Below are 23809 nucleotides of genomic sequence, written 5' to 3'. Positions count from 1 at the left end.
GGAAGTATTGCCAGGCATCTCCGACCATTATATCGGTAGTATGACTTTGAGCTTATTATTTAAAAGAGAAGCAACCCTACTGAAAAATGTATATGGGTTTAAACGGGTCAGCAAATAGGATTATGGCACATTTGGTTTGGCTTTATAGGATGGACGTCGCAAAGCGGCTCAGTCTATGAGGGACGCCGTAGTGGAGGGTTCCGGATAATTTCGACCCCCTTGGATTCTTAACGAGCACTAACCAAGCACAGTACACGGACGTTTCACATTTTTCCTCCATCGAAGTGCTACCATAGCGGGCGGGTTCGAACCCACGACTTGCATGCACTGTGTGGTTAGGTGCACGGTAATAAACCACGGGTAATCAAAGTTATACGGAGCCCTCCACTAAGGAGTCACTCAAAGGCTGAATCGATTTGGAAGTTTCATCCTATAATGTTAAACGAAATGTGCCATAATCCTATTTGTCGACCTGTTCAAACCTGTACACATTTTTCAATAGGGAAATGCTCTCACCATATCGTGACATGAATACGACTAACGATACGGCTATTCTTGAGGAGTCAGACCTGCGATACAGGGATTTTGTGACACTAAGCAAGAATATGTCGGTAGATGTTAATGAACTGTGGTTGAAATTTAGAATACCAGTTGTTGGGCGAGTTGGTGCTGACGATGATCCATAACAGCGTGACAGACGGGACGACAGCGCTGTGTGTTGTGTCTCCTCTTCTTTGTCCCGTCTGTCGCGCTGTTATGGATCATTGAAATTTAAAACTATGCTTGAAAAATACAATAATATGTGCCAGTGAAAAAAAAAGATACGAATGAACAACCCTTGAATCACTATGAATATTATCAACATAAAGCGAAAACTTAGACGACGCAGGAGAGCTTTAGGCAGCAAGCATAACTCAGCATTATGGAATGACATTACCTCTTTGAGCTACCGCCTGAAGCTTCTGATATAAGATTGAAAACACAAATATTGTAATGCTATTCTGCAGAAGTACCTACGCGAACCACCAAAGGAGTTTTGGAGATAGCTAGCTCCTTCTAAAAAAAGTTAGTTTAGGAGGTTCCAACAGATAACAGTAGACTTACAAAAAAAAACAAGAAATAGCGCATTGTTTCAACCAACACTCCCCCAGTGTTTTTAGCACAGATAACGAGCGGGTTGTAGATTATCAGCCGACTAGTCAGCACTTTCCACTTCGTGAGATTGAACACACTTGGGGAATTGGTCACACTTGAGGAATCTTAATGCAGTTGCTTTACATCAAACAAACGAAATCGGCAGGCCCTGATGAAATTCCAAACGCTTTTCTAAAACGGTACGATGAATGCTGCTCTAAATACCTCTTGCCGATATTCCACAAGTCAATAACCTCTGGCACACTTTCTACAGGCCAGAGAATGAGTAAAACGATTCCAAGATTGAAGAGGGTTGATACAAAGTGCGCGTCCAACTATCGGTCGCTTGCGCTCACGTCCAGTGTTTGTAAAATTTTAATGCACATTGTTTTCAAACTTCCTCGAAAACATTTAGAGACAAACAAATTCTTCAGTAACTGCCAGCACGGATTTTGTCAAGATTGTCATCTGTCACACAGTAATAAAGTCAGTACACGATATCAGTGAGGCACTCAGTCGCCGATGTCCAATACATCTAATATTTTTTTATTTCAAAAAGTCCTTCGATTCTGTTATTAATTAAAATCTGGTATTTAAGCTAAGAACTCGTGTAGGGAACAACAATATTGTCCGATGGATAGAAGCTTTCAAGAAATACAGGTACCAATTTGTCAGTATCGAGGGGTACACGTCGGTCACATGCAGTGTCCGGTCCGGTGTGCCTCAAGGCTCCGTGCTTGGCCCCTTGCTATTCTTTGTTTATGTGAACGACCTGATTGAAACTTCACATGCAGAAGCAAAACTCTTTGCTTGAGACTGCGTTATTTGTACTGAAGTGAAATCAGCAGCCGGCCAAATTAGACGGAACGATCAATTATCAAGAATAAACGACTAGTGTTATGACTTCCAAATATCTTTGAAATTGAAGAAAACATTATTTATGACAATTTCCCCAAAGCAAGAACCTCTGCAATGTAGCTACACATGACGGAACAACGCTTTATTTGAGGTCACGAATTATAGTTGCTTACGTATTACAATTAATACGAAATTTCGTTTGGCCGCGCATGTAGACTATTTAATAGGGAAAGGAAATAAAAATTGGGGTACTTAAGATGTTCACTCAGATTTGCTACATCATAGACTAAACTAATAGCTTACAAAATGGTAGTACGCTCAATGTTGGAATACGCTAGAGGACCGTGTACTGTGCGATGTGAGTGCAAGTTAAAAAACGCCAGGTGGTCGAAATTTCCTGAGCCCTCCACTACGGCGTCCCTCATAGCCTCAGTCGCTTTGGGACATAAAACCCCCATAAATAAAATAAAATCTACTTTCATGACCCTGCTAGCGTGACAAAGCAGGGAGTGGTGGATGAAAGGGGATAATCCCTTTCCTCTATGGTCTGAGATAGAACCCTCTCTCCATTGTGGTGCCGCTGCCTGCATGCAGGAATTTTCGCAGTGTGTGTTTGCACTGTTTGCTCTATTTTGTTTTTCCTTTCATATCTGTTTTATGCTGCTTATAACCATTCCTGTCCACGCCCTATTTGGTCAGATAGCACTTATAAATAAATAAATAAATAAATAAATAAATAAATAAACAAGTGTTTTCTTACCAAACCATCACGCTTAAAGCAAACATATACGTCACCATGCCTGCGATTTCAAGACTATCACGCATAAAAGAGATACTTTCCCATGGAACAATATCACACTTAAATATATAGCTCTAAAAAGAGCTGTCTATCCTTGTGACTGCTTTCCAAGGAGTGCTCCCCCTCTTCCCACCTAACTACACCTAGTCGCTCCTGAGACGCTGCACGGTTTCCCAGCGGTCAAGTAAAAGTCATGGATAAAAGAGAGACCATCCCACGTGACACTATCACTCTTATATATATAGCCCTAAAAAGAGCTCTCTATGCTTGTGACTGCTTTCCAAGGAGTGCTCCCCCTGTTCCCACCTCACCACACCTGGCAGCTCCCACGATGCTGCACGGTTTCCCAGCCATCCAGCAAAAGACGGAAGCAACGCATACTTGCGGCCTCGTGACCGTTACACGGCGTTACGCAAAGCGAAGCCCGACCGACGCGGCGCCGGCGAAGGCCAACGCATACGCCGCTGGCGTCAGTCGGCCGCCCCGCAGAAACGAAAGGGGCCGCTAATGACCGTTATCCCCCCCTCACCTCGGCGCTATATTTACAGCGCCGCGTCGGAGTGGCGTAACGACCGGCGCGCTCCTGACCTTGCACCTGGAGTGTGTACGACGCCGCGTAGGCAACCGTCATTCGGCGTCAATGTCGTTACGCGCTCGCGGTCTGTCCCTCGAACTGCCTCGAAGAACGGGAGAGACGGCGCATGCGTGAGTGACAGCGTGAAAACGGCGCGTTTTCTTCGTGAGCCTGCTTCGTGGTCTCGAAACCCCAAGTGTTTTCCCTCGTGCTGGCCGCGACTCTCCTGGGGCCGGCGTATGCGTGATGGGAACGAGCATAAGCGTGACGAGCGTGGTGATCCCTCGGTCAGGGATGGAGATGCCGGGACTCGTTTTCGCTGGGAAGACCATTTCTTTATGGACAGGGCTCTTTGGTACTTGCTAAAGCATCGCCGTACTAGGAATGGGGTCTGTGGAGTCACGTGACCGTCAACATGAGCGAACGTCCCTGCGAGCCGGATGCCCCATATGCACTATAGGAATTCGTTCTCGGTATCTCGTGGAGCTTTCTGTGGGCTTAAGTACATAAGTATAAGTACTTAAGTGTACAAGTACTTATGTACTTATAAAGTAGACTGACACGCTCTTAAAAACATAACAAGGTCTTACAGACGCTTCGACTGGCCCCCATTCGAAACTTCAGTTAAACCTTGTTCTGTTTTTAAGCGTGTGTCAGTCTACATTGTATATATATATATATATATATATATATATATATATATATATATATATATATATATATATATATATATACCAAAAGTGATTTCTGGCAGCTGATTTGGTCAATATAATATAAAATCACCAAAAATTGAAGAAACATAACAGGATTTAATTCACGACGTTTCGGCTGGAGGACCAGCCTTTCTTGAAAAAGGCTGGTCCTCCAGCCGAAACGTTGTGAATTAAATCCTGTTATGTTTCTTCAATTTTTGGTGATTATATATATATATATATATATATATATATATATATATATATATATATATATATATATATATATATATATATATATATATATATTTACACAGAACAGGCACTCTTTTCTCCTTTTCCTTGGTAGGGGAAGTGTGACCCTGCGGTCCACACGTTTTACCTGAACAAAGGCGCGACACGAAGTGCGCGACATTGGTTACAAATAGAGCTCCACTATGTGCACTGATCCTCTGCACCAGAGGCATTAAAACACAAGAGTGACGACCAGATTGAAGACCGCAGTGCAGCAACAGGGGTAGCAAAGAAAATGTTGCCAACAAAAGATTGCTAGCTGAGGTAAGGCGTAGTAGTATAGCGATCCGATTCATGTTCAGCTTTCTCGGCCAAGAATATTGAAAATTAGAAAATTGTAAGACATTCTTATAAAAATCTTGAAGGTAACGGGTCATTTACTGATATGTGGCAGAACTTTCTTTTAAAATATTTCCATTGATCGCACCGAACAGTTAAAACTGACATAGAAAATCTATGGGGAACGGTTTTGCCGATATCAAACTCCTTGATATATAAAAAGAAATGGAAGCCTGTCCACGGAAGAACTACGGATATGTTGACTGTTATAAATGCAATCTTACATTATGTGAAAAAAATTTCGTTCATAAATGGTTTCCCGCTCAAAAAGAAGTTGGTCCAAAATTGCGGGGTATGCATTCTTCAACGCACTCTTCTCTAACCGTCTATGTAAACTATCGAACTACATGCGGTACATCGCAGCTGCATGCGGTAGGGATCGATATATGGTGCGATATCTATCGAACCCGCTTATCATAGATATGGAACTTACATGCGTTTGGCGTCGAACCAGCGTGCGGTAGATATCGAACATACGGATGCTTGTAATAGAGGATGAACTTCAGATTAAGAAGAGGAATTCAGCATGCAATCCGAAAGGGAGAATAACCGAAGGTCTCTTAAGGCTACAGAGTGGTCTCTTGGGGGGGGGGGGGGGGGGGGTAAGAGTAGCAGGGGATAGCAGAAAGTCAGGTGAGAGGATGAGATTGATAAGCTTGTTGGTATAGATTGGCCGCGGCCGGCTCAGGAGTGGGTTTTAAATGACCACGAGTGGAATAGGTCTTAGCCCTGTAGTAGATTTAGTTATGATGAAGCCGATGAACAACCGAGTAACCAGGACAAATTAGCCGAATAGCCAGGCAAGTGCCCGACTGTGAGAGTAAGAAGTGTATGCCGTCCCGCAGCGACCGCCATCTCATGCGGGAACGCATTTCTCTCTGCTTTGTTGACGAGAGTTCGTCCCTAGTTCTTCCCTCTCACTTAGCGCGCAGCGATCGGCAGCGCCTAGCGTGTGTGACCTCTAAATGCGTTCCCCTGATAACGGTGCCCTGGTTCAGGTGGGCAAGCGCCTCCCGACGAAAACCGGTAGCAGGTGTTTTCGGGCGAGAGGCTTCTCTTCTTTCTTTATACCTCTTCCATTTTCTTTCTCTCGTAGCTGCAATGCCTTCCTCTCTGATTTGTGCCGATAGGTTTTTGTTCGCTCGGCAGCGCTCGCTCTCAAAAGCAATGGCTGTCTCTCCGAGGTAACAACCGGGAAGCAATATTTTAATAATAATTGGTTTTTGGTGGAAAGGAAGTGGCGCAGTATCTGTCTCATATATCGTTGGACACCTGAACCGCGCCGTAAGGGAAGGGATAAAAGCATTATTTTGACGTCAGCAGTATTTGTCCACGATATTATGACGCGCTGCCAGTATTGTGACGTCACAGAGTGCTTCGTGCAGCTTGATGGTTCTCTTCTCTGGGAACATTTTAATTTTTTCCCTGAACTGACATGTGTGTCTGCCAGCGGCCACAAAGCTCAATAAGAAAGAGGAGGTTACGTGGAGAAAATTACAGAGGAGTTTCTTTTCAACCCAGTACTCTACAGAAAGTGGCACCCTGAAGTCTTCAGATCAAAGTGCAAATTTTGCGACGAGGCAGCAATTTTGGTTGGTCCACATGGTGTGGGTATATCTGTCTAAGTATGATAGCTCGCGCACTCTAGAATGCTTGGAGGCCTTGCTCTGCAGCCCAGACTCTAACGTCCAGCAGGACGTCATCAGCGGCTGCTGTGTCCCAAAAGAATCCGGCCGGCGACTAGGGCCAATGGGGAGATAGACTTCTCTCCCTGCATTCACGGACTGGTGTTTCATTAATTTGTTTCTCTCTGTGTCTCTCTAAGAGCATGCAAGCAGAAGTCAATTAGATTCAGACGTTTATCAGCGTTGGGAATGTCTCTCAACCAGTCGTGAATTATAAAATTTCATGATTTGATAACATAAATAAAAAGCAATAAATAAGAAATCAGAAAATGGTTTGGAACCAAACACGCAACTGACACCCAGAAGACGCAGAAAACCTACATGCTGCAAAACGGGCTATGAAAGCGTTTCAGAAAACCCTCGAACCCTCCTTGCACCCGGCTGAATACATATACCAGAAAGGTCCATTAGAGTTTATGAGCCGTCATGACCTATATTAATAACGGCTATCAGACACGGGGTACTGGGTAACGTTAGATCTATTTACGCTCCCCTACATGCTGATATTGAAATGAAATCTCCATTTCATTTCATCGGTGTTGGCAGTGATGTGTTGTGCTCGCATGAGCTAAATCAGGAGCGTTGGGGCCTCAAAGAGATGGAACGTATTTTCTGAAGGTTGCGAGGCAAAGGGAAGAAGTGGACCTAAACAGAACGCGCCCGGCTGAACAGCTCGTGCTTAGCTGGAGCGGGAAGCTCGAGTACAGGGCTAGACCACGTCAACGCTTCGTCTTACTGCGGTTGATGTTGGAGTTGATGGGGCTGTTACAGTCACAACCAGCTGAGATTCTAGAACGTTAGCGCTTCTTATCCCGTTCATCTGTTTCGCCCCGTCGGCGTCGTCTGCAGCATACAGTACGTATAAGAGATACGATGAAGACCAAGCTCCAGCGGCTCCTCTTTGGCACTGCTGATCTCTCGCGAGCGAGTTTCATGAGCTATCCGCACATGTTGGTGGTTACTGTCCGATCTGCCTTGGCTGCTCCATATGCTTGCCGCCTCTTTATCATCAGCAGATTCCCTCTTCGAATTGAATACCGTTTTTAGAGTGCCAGCTGTTCTCAGCTTATTCTTCAGTTTAGCGGCGTCGGTGTTGGCATCGTCCGCAGAGCAGACGGCCGTGGCTCGCTCGGCGAACATGGCAGCGTGACAAGACGCTACTTCGGCCAGCTGTGCCTGTGCATATCTGATAAGAAAGCCGGAGAGAGTGTGCGGAAAGAACATCGTGCACAAGGCGGCACTCATTGGCGCACATGCACTAAAGCATCGGAGAGGATCCAGCCTGTTTAGAAGAGAATGTTAAAAATTTCTACGCTTTCACACAGCAGCCTGTAAGAGCATAACCATCTTGTGAGTTTTTTCTTGGCACGCACCGAATTTATAGCCCATGGATGTTTGCTCATTCAAACTCCATCGAAATGGATTCACCTAGGCCGGGAATTAGACACACTGTCAATGAGAAAAAGGTGCTTTCTGGCGTAGCTCTCCATTTCTCTTTAATTACTTCAGCCTAAGTTATCTACGTAAACCCAAACGTCCATTAGACAAGCGTGCAGTGCGAACCGCCAAGGGTTGTTTGTTTTGCACGAATGCACAAATTTAGCACCAAGTGTCACAGTAGTTAGAAATGGGAACATCGATATTGAAGTTTTTTTCAGATCAGCTCTCGAGGAATCAGGGAGTTATTATCTTTTTGGAAAATCGATAGGCGCTAGAAACACAGAAACAATGTTCTACATGGGGCAAAATTTCTTTGCAAGACTATATCAAAGAACGTGTTACCAGGTTCATTTGTTTGAGAAATATTATTTACTTCAGTTCCTCGCGAACCTAAAAAAGCACCTCATCTGCGATATGAAGAGCTCTATATTCGTCTTAACAAAGAAGCTCCACGTAGCTACCGCACACTGCCAGAAGTACCTTGCAGGTTCCCATTGACACATTTGTGTACAAAAAAACAACAAAAAAACAAAGAGGTATATTTTGAAATTCGTTTGTTTTTGTGAAATTTTATCAGTGACTCAGAAAGTTCATCATATTGAGATATCCTTTTACAAGCATCCAGGCGCTGTTCTATAATTTATGAAGTGAAAAGAGAGGAAAAAAATTATGATCTGTCTTGCGTCCAAGAGGAGGTTCACCATGAGGTGAACTGCCGAAAATGTGTAGCGCTTCCCAGAACACTTCACAAATAGTGGTATCCGCAATGTAGTTTTGGTAAGGCATAACGGCTGCTGAACCTGTCCCCGTCTTCCTTTAGCAGTGTTCATCGAGCTGGACAGCGCACATGTTTTGGCTTCCTTCCTACCTTGAGGAGCCTATGCTATTAGCCGCTTTAACTATGAAGCCCACTCGGAATCCTTCTCCGCTTTTGAACTCAATGCACCCCTGCCCTCAGCCACCTATCTTTTCAGTGTTGGGCAGGGCGCCCAGCATCTGTCGATGTTTTCGACCTTTAGCATGCCCTTGCGATCTCCCACTCTTCAGCCCTCTCCGCTGCTGAACGTGGTGCTGAAGAGCGGTTTTCAGCATCCAGCGCGACAGGCCACCAATTTAAACGTACAGCGCGAATGGTAGCGGCGATGGCTGAGTGGACTGAGGCGTCGGAATACCAAGGCAGGCTTCGAATACCGCTCGGAGGCGAAGTTTTTTCCTGGCGGCTACCTTTCTGAACGAGGTGTTCGAAACCTTTGGGATCAATTTGCGCAATAATTATAGGGAGATCGACTGACGACAACTGCATGCAGAAATAGTGTTCTCAGTGGCAATTAATTGTGTGGTTCTCTTTGTGTGTGGCGATGTTTGTCCGGCACCAAAAAAAAAAAGAAGATTATAGCTGAGAAAACTCATTTTAAAAATTTTCCTTCACTTGATTCAAACTCGTGGCCTGCTCACCGAGGGGGTCTGGTCGCCGGGGTTTTGCATGCAATGGAGGTGTAGCATAGCCTCTGGGATCCGCGAGGTAAATTCGGTGTCGGCGAACGCACTGTGCTTTCGAGATCAGCCGGTGATGACTACACCTGTTTCTTTATTTATTTTTGTACCCTCAGAGCCGAAAGAATTGTAGAGGCCAGAGGTTACATAAGGAATTACAAAAACAACGTACAGTGCAGCAAAGTGATATAGGTAGTACAGGAATGCACGGTTCCCATTTATAAAATATTATCTAACGGTTTCTTGAAGGGCTCGTTGACAAAATATAATACAGCGCATACTGTGCAGCAGAGCAGTACAGCAATTGGTAGTACAAAATATAGATGCTCCTACTACTTATACAATGTTAACTAATGTGATCTTGAAACTCTGGTTAACAACAATTTTGATGCGGGAAGGTGAATCCTCTCGACAAATGTGTGCGGAAGGAAGGTTTGAAACATGGCATTGGTTTTGCAAAACGGCATTACAATTATTTTATTATAATATAACCTTGATGAAATGTATTTGGGAAGGGAGATTAGTTTGTCACGAAGGGAAGGATGATGTAATTACCTTGTAAAAAAGTGAGTCGTAGTGCTTTTGTGGCTATGCTTCAATTTTTGAAAGGCTATGATTTAACTTGATTGCGGTGCTTTCTGGCGCATTAAAGCTCCGTTTTTGGCGAAGGAGTTCTTTTTGTCATTGGAATGCCGTAGTATATATATACAGGTGAACTTTAGTTTTTCCCCAGCGTCCATTTAATATACGCGCCAGCGCCATCTTAGTGTGCTCTCTGGCTTCGTATGTGTGGTACATCGTAAATTCATGCTGAGTGTTTATTCCCATGTGCTGTTGTTTCCAATCATATCTTGATACCGTGCTCCACTGCATAGTAAACAGAGTTGTTCGCTAGTTATAAGGATCACACTGGTTTACATTCTTAAGAAAGTCACTAATAGAGTTTGCGAAGACATTGCTTGTGCCCGAGCTGTGATTATTTCGTCGCTGTTAGTGTTTTGCTCTACCGATCAATTATAGGAACCGTATCGATCGTACTAAAAACTGTTGTTCTCATGTCCTCTATCATGAAAATGCACTAATTAGTCCTTGTGCGCCCTTGAAAGTGATTCGTATGTCTAGATAGTTACTCCTGCCATTAGCAAGTTATATAACTACAGGATTACTCCCTCGAAGGCTTTATTCACAACTGCTTTTATTGGAAACCAAGCACAGGACTATTTACAGTGTTTTAATCTTTCCTTTAATAACCTTCATAGTTAAGTGTTGTAAACGCACCACCCAGTTTTCCTTACTTTCCGGAAATTTCCGAATACTTTAGTTAGTTTCAAATAGTCCTCTTCCATTATATAGTATCGAGAGGCTGTTTTATAAGCTGGCACAGTTGTCAAATATTGGAATAATTTTAACTCCGTAAGGACAACCTAACATTGATTTTCGGAAACTATCGTCTTGAATGTTGAAAGTTTATTAATGCATTCAAACAAAGTTACAAACGTATACAGCGAGAGGTCTTGCTTGTTAACTAGCCCTGACTTTTCAGGAACTCTAAATATTGCTTCGGGCGTACGGGTCACCGTGTTGGTGGTCACTAAAAACGTCCAAAGATATTTTTTTTTGTAGGCTACTGAGTTTTTTATTTTGTTTCAAGCACGACGTTAAATAAACTTGCAATCCCCGATTGAACTGAGATCCCAGAATATTGATGGGAATAACTCAGCAAGAATTTGGCGCTTTTCTGATCGACTACAAAGAAGCGGTAGTAGCAGATGACTTAACGCACGGGGGACTTTGCTGTAGAACTGAAACCAGTTTTATTCGCGGCGTTACGGTCCCCAGGCATCCTTCGGGGGTCGTGACTATAAATCTCGACTTTAAGTCCGGAGCACAAAACTCACGGTGGAACAGAAAAAAAAAACGTTATCATGAAGCAGGTCACAGCTCGTGCAGGTCTTCTTCTGCAGCGTTAGGTCGTAAGCGGTTCTAATGCGTCGCTAGCTCGGGATATCCACAAATGAATCGTCTAAATGTAACGGATGAGGGAGCCGATTTCGGTTCACTAGACCCCAGATGGACTAGTTCATATAATCGCCGCGCAAATCTCAAACATGTATTGAAAGCAGGAGCAATCAAAACCCGGTACAGACGAGCCGGAATGTTTGGTTCCGGAAAAGCAGAAAAAAAATATAAGCTTGAGCACTCTGCTGACGATTCTTTTGATGTCGGGGACCACCCTCCTTTATATCCGTTTATGGATGCCGTAAATATGGGTCATACGGCTTTTAAAACTGCGTCGTCCTAGCCTCGTGTATTCGTAGTGAAGCGACAGAAGTTAAATGGACGACTGTCGGATAACCCGTCCCTACTTCCGGTTGCTTTTGTGGACGAACGATGCTCAGAAATGATGCCGTGAGAACTTCAAAAATAAAGACAACGTTATATAAACTACGCTCATACAAGCGTGCACGTTGGTTGCAATCCTAAAGATCATCGTCGCTTGTTCAGACCGTATTGACGTTTTGTTTCTATTTTTCTATTCAGAACAGAAAATTTCTTCCGTTAAAAGTGACCTACCTTTATTAAGCTGTGAAATGGGTCTTCGCACTACCAAGGGTAGAGTGCAGCGCATATTGGGGGCGGTGCCCTTTTCTAACGGGTAGAACACAAGAACGGATTTACAGGGCGTGCGTTTCATTCGGCAGAAATATTTTTGTAGAGTTGCTGCTACAGCTCCAGAGCATATAGAGAGAACATCTCTTCAGCTGGACACCTCTTACAAGCATGACAATGAATGTTGAACATCTCTTCAGGTGGGCACCTCCTACAGCATAACAGTGAATGTTGAATGGATTATTACATTGACGTTAATATTAGCTTCTTAAATACTTGTTACAAATCATCAAAATCAAATAAAGTCAAACTCTCTGTACTAAGAAGTTACGGTGGCTTCAGAACGTGGTGCGATTTTGGAACAAACACGTGAGCCGCCTTTGCAAAGTCACGGCTGTGGCATGCACGATTAGCTTGAGGTTCGCATGTACCGATAGTACTGGAGCGAAACGATAACTCGCTGTCTTTCTTTCAGTGCTACTGGCAACAACGACATAAAGCGGTAATTCAAGGCTTCTCGACGATGTTTAGTCCTAGGTGGCGCCAACTAGCTTCGCTCTTTACATAACCTGCTAGAACGTTAGCCTTCACGGGACGGCAACTCCAGAAGTAAGCCTACCTACTCAGAACATGCCGGATCAAAAATACAAAACGAATTGGTATACCCCATTAATTTTAGAAGGTACGTTGGCCAGACCGTGGCATTTCTGTCTCGCGTTAATTCGGTGAGTGCGATCACTTCGGAAGGCATAGCCATTTGAATGGGTCTGTGGTCGTGGTTGTTTACGAACCGTATACGGGGTTCTGTATTACGCTGGACTTGACGCTTCCTTTGCTTATCGTACGCCTACACAGATTGTCGTCGGTGTGATGATAATTTTATTTCAGTTTCTTCACATCCGCACTCTTTCGGGCCTTCGTCATTAGATAAACGACGCCACACCCCAGCTGTCGCCTCGGAGGATGAGAAGAATGGAACAAAACTGTATAGAATAGAGAATAATGATTGTTGTATTCGTCGCCATCGCGGACTCTCGTAACAGAGCAGGACGCCCATGTCGACAGTTAGCAGAAACCCGTTCGAGAAAGACCGGCAACTTAAGGCTGCTTCGTGGCCAATCAAGTGGAAAGCCAAAACCCACGAGCCGCCCAGAGCTCCTAGAAAGGAAAGGTTGAGCGCCGAAATATATGCAGGAACGCCGTTAGTCCCCCCAAGTGCTAAGAAGCTGGGCGGGAAGCTAGTTGAGTTAAGCCTCGCGGGGGAGGTCAGCTGGGCGGGCAAATCTATGCCCTTCGCTAAGCCTTAAACTATCGCCGCGCGAGCAGCAGACGATCACCACTCGCCGCGCCGCCAGACGATCCAGTCTGCGCAGCAGACGAATAGCTAAAGGCGCCAGGGAGCGCTAACTGAGACAGGGGGCATTCCTCTCTCGTGGTCTCAGCGGCGGCGTTAAAATGCGGAAGTCGGGGAAAAAAGTATGCTGAGTCCTGGGTTTTCCTCAACGAGACACGCGGCGTTTCTTATATACCGGCGCCCCGTGCCGCCAGGGAGATGCGCCTGGCGCCCGCTTTTATGTGCGTTTAATCTCAACCCACTCTCCCTTCGACAAAGCGCCGAACGAGCTCTGTCTTCGGAAAGCGAAAACCAGCTACGATATCGTTTAACTTTTGCATTTTATGCAACTCTTCTCTGCGCGTACTTGCAAAGTGCACAGAGGGAGAAATGGCATGCACCGTTAGTTCGAACTTTGTCGGGCGTGGCGCATGGAACGACGCGAGGGTCGCCTCCTATTCGAAGAGTACCGACTCAGGAATGCACCGTTGGGCGATAAGCAGCCGGGCAAGATGGGGAAAACCAGTGTAGAAAGCGAGATTGGGCGAATTAAAAGAATGAAAAAAAGAGAGAGGAGAAATGAGGTTGTAAACTGGGCTCGACGGCGTAGTAGATACGGATTCTTCTAGCGGGTCGATGTTTCTAACGGTGTACTGAGTACTTGGTCGGGGTCGCCTTTTACAGTTAGGACGCGAGGAAAGCTCCCTTATCTCGAGAATGTCGTGAGGGCGTTTTATAAATACGTACCATTTGTATAGCAACGAAGAACTGTTGAAAAAAAAAATTGAAAGTTGGTTAGCCGGTATGCACCCACTCCCAACTCTTCTGGACAAAAGCATTTTTGAATGGGAGAGACTTTGCGATTGCAGTTTTTTCCTATATTGTACCAATTCACTATAACAATCAATATATCCGCAGATCTTTCGTCGGCGGATTCGGACTTTCTGGTATTAACGTTGGGGAACCAACGTTAACCATGGGGAATCAAAAAGCATTCCCCATTGACTTTCTATGGAGCCTTAACTGCTCGATGAGAGCGATGGAAACACTTTAATAGACAAATTTTGCTATATACAGGAAGAATGGACTGTTACCTTCATTATTTCTATGGTAGTACCTTACATTTTTTTCAATATTTAAAATATTTTCTCCGACAATGTTGGACATGGACGAGGGTTAGCGGGTGTACAGCTCAAAACCGCTAAGCATTGCCGCAGAAATCCGTCTGTTTCAAAATTACGTGAGGCTTCGTCCCCTTCGCCGGCCTTTCTAAAGCTCCCTGAAGTATGAGAGTGTGACGCACTGTTGCTAAACTTACAGGCGGAGAGAGAGTGCGGGACTTAGTGCAGCGCTTAAGTTGATCTTCACATAGCATACTTCACCACAGCCTTCCTGCTTTGTCAGCACGGCCTAGACATGACAAGAATAGGTTTTTAGCAGGAAACAGCGTGCTTTGTGCTACACTGAACATGCGGAATTTTTTTCGCGGTTTTTTTCTCATATTTTGCTCCTCCTAAATATTTTACAGGCATAAAGGTCAATTATCCCCAAAAATTGAACGCAAAAATATCTCTGTATAAGAATACCATTTCTCGATTTCAATATTTCTTTCCGCCTCATTATTTACCTCCGCGAAGGGACCCGTCGCTCACAACAAATACATCAGGTGCACAAGTGACGCCCTCAGAAACCACTTTTTCTCCTTAAGTTTTGTCTGAGGGCGCAAGGATTTCTCAAGCTGATGCGTGGGTAATCGCTTACCAAGGTTTTGCTTTATCTTTTTGTTATACAGGCTTCTGTTGTGTACTGATCCGACTTCGTTTCCGCTTCCTCCATCTTCCAGTCCCTTCCCCCTCCCTCCTCATGGATGATAGCCTTTGTGGCTTATCTACTGTGAGAGAACCCAGTATAACTCCCCTCCCCCTCCTTACTGCATTGCTAGCAGTGGTGCAGTGGAGACAGTGGCAAAAAACATAAATAAATAACCTTACTATCAATACAATAAACAAATATTGCCTTACGTTCCAGCAGGTGCATCATTTCCCTCTCAACTAGGACAACTGCAGGAACAGGGATCCGGAAATACTTTTTGTTCTTCAGTGTAGCGCTCCGAGGAACACAGCTCATGGACCCAATATTGGAGATATATTGGCAAAGACTGGTCCTATAAAGGACCAGAGTAAAACAATGCATTTCCAATATTGGCCTTAATACCTGTGGTGCTCGGGGCGCTACGCTGACGAACAAAAATCCATCTGCCAACAGTTCTGCCAGTTGAGAGGGAAATGACGCCACCAACACCACAACTCATCGGCCCAATATTGAATCTATATTGGCAAAGGCTGGTCCTACAAAAGACCAGACTAAAACAATGAATTTCCAATATTGGGCAGTTAGATGTGCAGCTCGGGGCGCTACAATGACGAACAAAACTTATTTCCGAATCTCTGTTCCTACAGTTCTTCCAGTTGAGAGGGAAATGATGCACCTGCCCAGTGATGCTAACCGGCCCAATATTGAAAATGTATTGGCAATTGCTGCTCCTGCAAAGTACCAGAGTGAAACCATCCATTTCCAATACTGGACAGATTATCTGTGCCGGACGCGCTTTAGAACATTAGAACCAAGGGAAAGTCTAAAACGAAAGAACCTCCGAAGCCGCAAGCCTTTTCAACATTCCCACCTTGCCCCGTCGAAAAGGCACGCGAACTCACCGCGCTCGTCTTAAGAGGGGCGTGGTATTGACCGCCTGGACCAAGAGGTTGGCAGGGGGGGGGGGGGGGGGGGGGGTTGAAGACTGGTATGCGGCTGAAGATCGGTGCGCTCGTTAACCCCGCCGGAGGGCCGCGCCTCTCCTGCGCAATGCATATCCACTTCACACCTGCGCTGACGGGGCGGCCACGTGAAGATTGGCGAGGAGAAGCCGGCCACTTGGCTGCTCACTAGAGGGGTCATCATCTCGGCCGGTTGGCGTCGAAAAGGCGTGAGCGCCCGCCGGAGTGGAAGAACGTCCGCCTCCGGCTTCCCCTCATCGCTGGAGGCTATATATACAGACGCCTCGGGACAGCGCTAAATGATGGGCGGGTTATTGGCGTTGTTGTTTACCTCACTGCGTATTAGTGGCGCCCCGAAGGGAAGTCGACCATGCATACCAGAAAAACCAGCTCAGTGCGCGGCAGTCTTGTGGTGTGCGCTGCCTGTGTGAGCTGTAAGCGATGAAAAAGCTAGATTAGACAGCAGGTAATGGGTTTGAAGTAAGCTACTCGTGAGTTTGTGGTTGCACGTACAGGATGCGTCAAAAGTTTCCAGGACACAGGGTCGGCTTTTCAGCAGTCTATTCGGGCACTTAAGGCTCATATGAAGCTAACAACGTTCTCAGAGGTGATACTCCACCTGGCCCCTACAGACATCTTTAGGTCAGGAAGCAGAACTTGTGGCCTGGAAACTTTCGACGCACCCTGTACAATTGTCTCCACGGGCCTGCACTGTTGCTCGTAGGATCACGCAATTCCGGCGAGTTTTATGTTGACAGCGCTACGCGCCGTTTAATTAACCTATAAAGAATTGAAGCGCCCTGTATATACAACGAAAGACATAGAGCTTGGAAAAGTAGATTGGAAATAAATCAGTTTCGTAACCAGGCAGCATTTGCAGAAAGTAGTGAGGAACCTCTGAAGAAGTTATTATTTTTAGGCAGATTTATTGCCGGGCAACTTATTTACTAGGCGGTTCAACTAAAAGTGGTTTGGAGTTTGTGGGGGTTTAACGTCCCAAAGCAACTCAGGCTATGAGGGACGCCGTATTGAAGGGAACCGGAAATTTCGACCACCTGGGGTTCTTTAACGTGCACTGACATCGCACAGTACACGGGCACCTAGACCTTTGCCTCTATCGAAACTCGGTCGCCGCGGCCGGGATCGAACCCGCGTCTTTCGGGTCAGTATATTCGAGCGCCACAGCCACTGAGCCAGCGCGGTGGAGGTTCAGCTGAACGATGTCGATTTGAATTCGAAATATATATTTGCTTATTTGTAATCAGCGCAATACTTTTTATATCCGCTCTAAGCAACAGTTTAACTTGTAGGAGTTAATCAAAATGCACTGATTAATTTGGGATGGGGTCATGATTGTAGACAAAATAATTGCAGCCGCCTTTCCTTTCTTTCTTTCTTTCTTTTTTCTTTCTTTCTTTCTTTCTTTCTTTCTTTCTTTCTTTATTGCTTTCTTCTTTCTTTATTGCTTTCTTTCTTTCTTTCTTTATTGCTTTCTTCTTTCTTTCTTTCTTTCTTTCTTTCTTCCTATCTATCTTTCTTTCTTTGTTCTTTCTTTCTTTCTTTCTTAATTCCTTCCTTGCTTTCTTTCTTTCCTTCTTTCTTTCTTTCTACATGCTCTGCACCTCTGCTCACTATGCCTTCAAAAATGTGAAACAACTTCTTACGACACACTTCTGCACAGTTCAAGCAGCCTATTTTCTGTGCGCCTGCTGTAAAGGAATAACTCGCCGAGCCCGCCTAATACGAGCTTCACCCTACCACACTAGTCTAGAATTACGTAGCATCCACCGCTTGCGGCGTGTACGGCACTCGCTTGTTCACTCGCGCAATGGCGGTTTCGTGACGTCGTGTTGCTAACTGACGCTCCTTCGGGGCTCTACGGATTTGCGAATAGAAAAGGAAAGTGATTGATTGGGTCGTTATACAGGAAAACAAGCGAAGGAAAGGAAAAGCCTACTCCACTCACTTTTCGTATAAACACCTCACGCATAATCTCAACGATGTTCTCACCGGAGCGTTGACAGGAGTCGGCATCACCTGGCGCGGCTTCATCGCCTCTCGTTTCACAGGTGTTCATCTTTCTTTTCCGGATTAAGTAGCCAACCGGTGATGAATTCACCGCCGGAGAAGGGTAAATGAGGAAGCGTCTGCGTCGTCACCTGCCAGCGTGAAGACGGAAGCCGTTGAGGCTTATGGCGCTCACGCGGTGGCCTATATTGCGAAACGCGTCTTTCCCGGCGTAAGCCGGCGCTGTGTGCTCACTAGGTGGTAGCTATATCTGGATGTCGGTATCTTGGGGTGCGAGTGCGCCGCTCATAAGGCGCTGTTCGTGTCTGGGAGCTTTCTGGACGTGTGCTGAGCTTTCGGCACCACGCGAAAGGTCACCGGATGGCCAATATTACTGAATTGTTCTATCGGAGGCATGAAAAGTTACATTATCAAAATGTGAAGCAGGGATGCACCACAAATTGCTGTGCTGTATTCATTTAATGGGACCTCGCGAGGCCTCCCAGATCTGATAAAAGAGATCCCATGTATCAAACACATCTATTTACGATGATGTTACTCTCTGGACGAACAGCGCATCGGATAAGGAAGTTGAGACCTCTCCACAGAAAGCAGCTCACGTGGTCAACAACTACGCCTACCAACATCCATTATCATGCTCCTGTTCCAAATCACAGCTTCTAATTATCAGGCGGAAGGGTAAAAGGGATGCCAAATTCCACAGAGGGGAGGCCATAAAACTTACAGTAGATAGTAAAGCCATAGCGCCGGTTATAACAATCGGGGTCCTAGAGATGTCATTCCAGGACAACACATAGAACAATGACACAATCAGAGCCCTTAAAGCCACTGACAAACAGGTGGAGGGACTAATGAAAATGGTGGCCAACAAGCACAGAGGCATGAAAGAGCAAGACCTCTGAAGAATCACGCAGGCCTTTGTTATGAACAGAATCATATACGTGCTTCTCTACTGCCTACTGGGGCAGGTGGATAAGGATGCCATCAAGAGTATTAAAAGCCTCGCATGCGGCAGGTGCAAGGTTCGGTCCCCAGTGCCGCCGGGTACCCACAGGTGATACAATGGGTACAAGCTTCTCCTGCTCTGGTGCTCGGTTTGTTCAAGGTGAAATGCTTGGGAAATGGGTCTTTGACCCCATCTTGAGTAAACAAAGCTACCTTGTGCCATGGCGCTCTTTGGCCGGTGATGCCCTTGCGCAATAAAAATTAACTATCATCAAGAGTATTATCAGCAGGGGATATAAAGCAGCAACCGGCCTCCCTAAATACACCAAAACTGAAGAGCTGCTCAAACTCGGATTTCATAATAGCCTGGATGAGCTCATAGAGGCCCACAAAACAAACTGCCCAGAAGGAAGACCCTCAAGGACTAATACTGGTAGATCAATATAGGCAGGGCTTGATCTTACCCAAAGCTTTCAATCGGACAAAAGAGTCCAAATTCTGCACCGAATCAAGCCATACATAAAAATCAAACCCCTCCCCAAAAACATGCAAGGATGGCATGAGGGTAGGGGAACAGTCGCAGGGAAAGCTATAGAAACTATTTTCGTGCGAATCCTGCAGTGCATATTTAGATGCCGCAAAATTAAGTGAAAATTAACTCTGTCTTTATGGTACGTGTGTAAGACCTCAGGTCCCTGGCCCTGGCTACAGCGGTCAGCTCATATACACTGGCAGAAGAGATGCTAATAGCACTTGCCATATGTATTTCTGTATTTCTGGGGCTTCTTTTTCATCGAAAATAAGCGTTTTCGTGAAAAATATGGGACCCTGTTTGGCGCTTAACTACTCTGCGCTGGAGCTATGAAGGACGCCGTGGTAAAAGACTCTGGATTAACATTTACCACCAGCGGTTCTACAACGTGCACCCGCAACGCACAGCACACAGGCGTGCTTGTATTTCGGTGCCACATAAATGAAGACGTCGCAGCTTCAATTCTATCCCACTACCTTAAACTCAACAGCAGAATGCCAAAGCGACTGAGCCGGCTCAGTGGTTTATCGGATTACAAAAAAAAAACGAATTTAAGTGACTGTGGCTGTATCAAACGAAGCTAAAGTCGATTTCTGAATATCTCCTTTGGTATTGTTCTCTGCGCAAAAAAGAGGCTTTACTTAGACTATCTTACATATTACTAACTACAGATGCGTTCATAAGTAAAACTTCCCACCTGCTTATCACGTGAGTGATTGATATTTCCAAGTTGCGTGAAGACTGCGAGCTGCGAATGCTTCTTTGTTTCGGTTCCACTTATCCCCGTTCGATAAGCAAACTTTACAGACACAGTTCCACTGTGTAACTATACATGACCTTGTCCGAAGGAACTAGTTAACCAGGAAAACGTTTTAGGGCTGAAGTGACCACTATTTTTTCTAGTTACTGACGCGTCATTAACTACTGTGCAAACAAGTTCTTGCGTTTCAGTGCTCGGCACAAACAGTCAATGAGCTACTCGTTCGTAGCTAGCCGAAGTAACCACCATATTTTTTAGTAACTAACGCGTCAATACCTATTGTATAAAGATGTTCTTGCGTTGTAGCGATTGGTACTAACAGTCAACCAGCGTTGTATAAGCATGTTACGCATGCTCCTTACCTTGCCCCTATATTTGTAATCCCCCTTCACACAATGCTCCGAAGCTTGGAGCCTGTGAAGTGACTTGAATAAATAAATAAATAAATAAATAAATAAATAAATAAATAAATAAATAAATAAATAAATAAATAAATAAATAAATAAATAAATAAAAAGTAACGAAGATTTTCGGCAAGTAGGGGGCAAGCAGAGATGCTCGCTTTTAACTGTTTGCAGGCCCCAAATGCCCAACTAATTGCATTATAGGATTTGTTATTTTTAGTTAGCAACCAGAAGGTATAGCAATTGTAATTTCAAGAGCGTCGGCAGGCCTTCATACGGTCACCAGAAGCCACACAACACTGCGCGCCTGAGCTTTTTTGTGTTGGTAAAAGCTTGAAAACCGTGACGGGTATCAGGAGTGAAACGTCCCTGCCTGAAATGCAGCTTTTTCTTTTTGCGATCCGTGAAAGTGGTGTGGAATTAAATAGCAAACGCTTTTGCAAGGGTTTTTACCGCTACTTGCGACTGTGTGTTGCTCAGAAAATAGAAACCCACATATAATTAGCTGACAAATTGACAAACGACGAAAAGGTGAATTTATTGGTACGCTTCGACCTTGGTCTGGTCTTGGTTAGAATTATCCTGTACTAAAAAGAAACAGCGCTCTTAAATCTACACCTACGTACGCTGAGATGGTTGTGGTTGGTGGGTCATGGAGAATAACTACATATCTATGTGACGCAGCACTAAAACGCAGAATGTAGTTTGGCAATAAAGTGCAGCGGATGTAATCATGACATCTCAAAGAGCTCGCCGCGTGCGCCGAAAGTGCAAAAAAAAAGAATAAAAGTAATGTACGAAATTCACATAACTGAGCCAATAAAAAAATTAAGAATAATGCAGATTGATCAAGGCAGCATGTGCAAGGTTGGAGAAATTGATACGGGTTAATGTGAAGCAACGCATTTAAGAAGCGAAACAAGTTAATTTTTCCGTCGTTTTAATTTTAAGGCTGGAAGAAAAATTGTTGAACTAGTGGATGTGGAATGATTCGCGAATTTCGCCCCCGTGGTGGGACTTCAAATCTGATTCGGGCAAAGTCAATTTCGGTTTTGTGAAAGTGTGATTAGTTTGGTTTGGTTTATGTTCGTTTAACGTCCCAAAGCGAATGAGGCTATAAGGGACGCTGTAGGGAAGGACTCCGGAAATTGCGACCAGCTGGTGTTCTTTAACGTGCACTGACATCACACAGCGTACGGGCCTCTAGCAATTCGCCTCCATCGAAATGCGACCACGGCCGCCGGTATCGAACCTGCGTCCTTCGGGACAGCAGCCGAGCATCATAACCTTTGACCCACCGCGGCGGCAACCGGGTGATTAGCTGCGTTTACAGTACTAGATAGAAGAAGGTTAGGAGGTGTCTTGCAATGAGCGTTATGATTGTGATAGCATTAGTTGAATGGCGTGTCCGTCTGACCAATGTAGTAAATTTTTGCAGATTGAGCATTCCAGAATGTAAATGACGTTCTTATTATCAGAGAAATTTGATCTTGCGCTGAAACCTATTAATAATGTCATCGTTGTATATGCATGTTTATCTCTGTGTGTGTACGCGCGTGTGTGTGGGTGCGTGCTTGCGTGTGCGTAATTTATGTCTAATACCCTTTCAAGAAAGGACGAAACGGACGTGTAACTACAACATCGACCACACAGGCCTAGGAATGCGCTCCCAGAGCCATGTACTCGTATAATGAGCGTTCCACTGCTCCCAGATTCAAGGCCGCATTCGCTAGTCTAACATCACTGAATATATTCCCGGGCTATCCACAGCTTTCTTATGCTCAAACGCCTGGAAACACCGTTTACCATGAAAGCGGGCGCATATCAACGCACTACCAAAAGCACAGATACAATATTATCCCTGCACATCGCTCCACCGCGCTGTCGATGTCTGCGTGTCTGCGCGTTCACGCGGCCAAGAGGACGCTCGCCTACAAATGCCCAATCTAAAAAGCCGCAATAGCCTGTTTCTTATTTAATAACACCGTAATTTTCAGAACTTCTTTTTGCCACTACCTCCCTTACCTTTCCCAACGGCAACAGCACCCCCAAATTGAGTCCGCGATCGTATACATCGCCTGTATACGTAAAGCCGCGGCCGATTTTCGGCCTCCACGGTAATTACTCACGGTCCTCAATTCTGCAAACCCCTCCGAGGCACACACACACACAAAACATTCATCCGGTTTTGTTTTGGCGTCACGCTCGCACGTGATCCAGGACTCTTTACAAGTAGAGCCTCACCCACAAAACCGTCCCAGACGCCCCGGGCACAGACGCCGGCTTCGCTCATTGCTCGCTTTACGTCTCCGACACACGCCAGGTCCTCTTTTTATTCTCCGCTCCCGATTACATCCGTGTCTTTCTTCATCTCAGCTCGACTGCGGTACACAGTAGGTCCTCACGCCACGTCTTGAGAGCCCGGCTCGCTGTCCTGGCTTGTCGACGGATGTGGCACACGCCTTTCGGCCTTCCACCGGGCCCAACTGATCTCAGCGGCGACATTGCGTTGAGGGCTCGTAAAGTCGATAACAAGAAGGAAGGTTGACGTTGTAGGGAGGGTGGAGAGGAGGGGGAGGTGAAGGGGGTGGTTTTAGTCGGCGTGGGGTAAGCGTGGACTCTTGCTAGCTCCTGGGGCCCAAGGCCCTGACACCCGTCCCCGTAGTAGAATACGGCAGGGCGTGCTGTAAAGGCAGCGCTGCTTTCGGGCAGAAAGAGCGCGGCCCCTGAGACGACGGCAAAACACGGACTCGGCAAGCGGACCAGCGACGCGAAATCGGACGGCGCGGCTTCGGCGGCGGCGGCGGGAGAAGCCGTAAATGCGCGAATCTGGGACGTGTGCTGGGCAGTCACGTCTCGCTCTTGCAGCCCTTAACCTCTGCCCGGTCTCTTTCTCTCTCCGCATCTATATTCGCGAAGAGAGCGTGCCCCCGTGCGTGCGTGCTGGAAGAAAACACGAAACGGAAAATGTCAACGGTGCTTCTTTAGGTAACGCACCGGCGATCTGGCGAGATCTGCTTGAGGGAAAATGCTGGGTGGCGCTTCGGCTTCGCAACTGGAAGTGTTGTTTTAAACGCAGAAATGGACTGTTGGCTTTGTATGGCTTTTGGCGGG

The sequence above is a fragment of the Amblyomma americanum genome, chromosome 9 (genome assembly GCF_052857255.1).
Source record: "Amblyomma americanum isolate KBUSLIRL-KWMA chromosome 9, ASM5285725v1, whole genome shotgun sequence".
NCBI classification, from domain to species: Eukaryota; Metazoa; Arthropoda; class Arachnida; order Ixodida; family Ixodidae; genus Amblyomma; species Amblyomma americanum.
The sequence above is the reverse complement of the archived record's forward strand: the minus strand, read 5'-3'. Positions refer to the sequence as shown.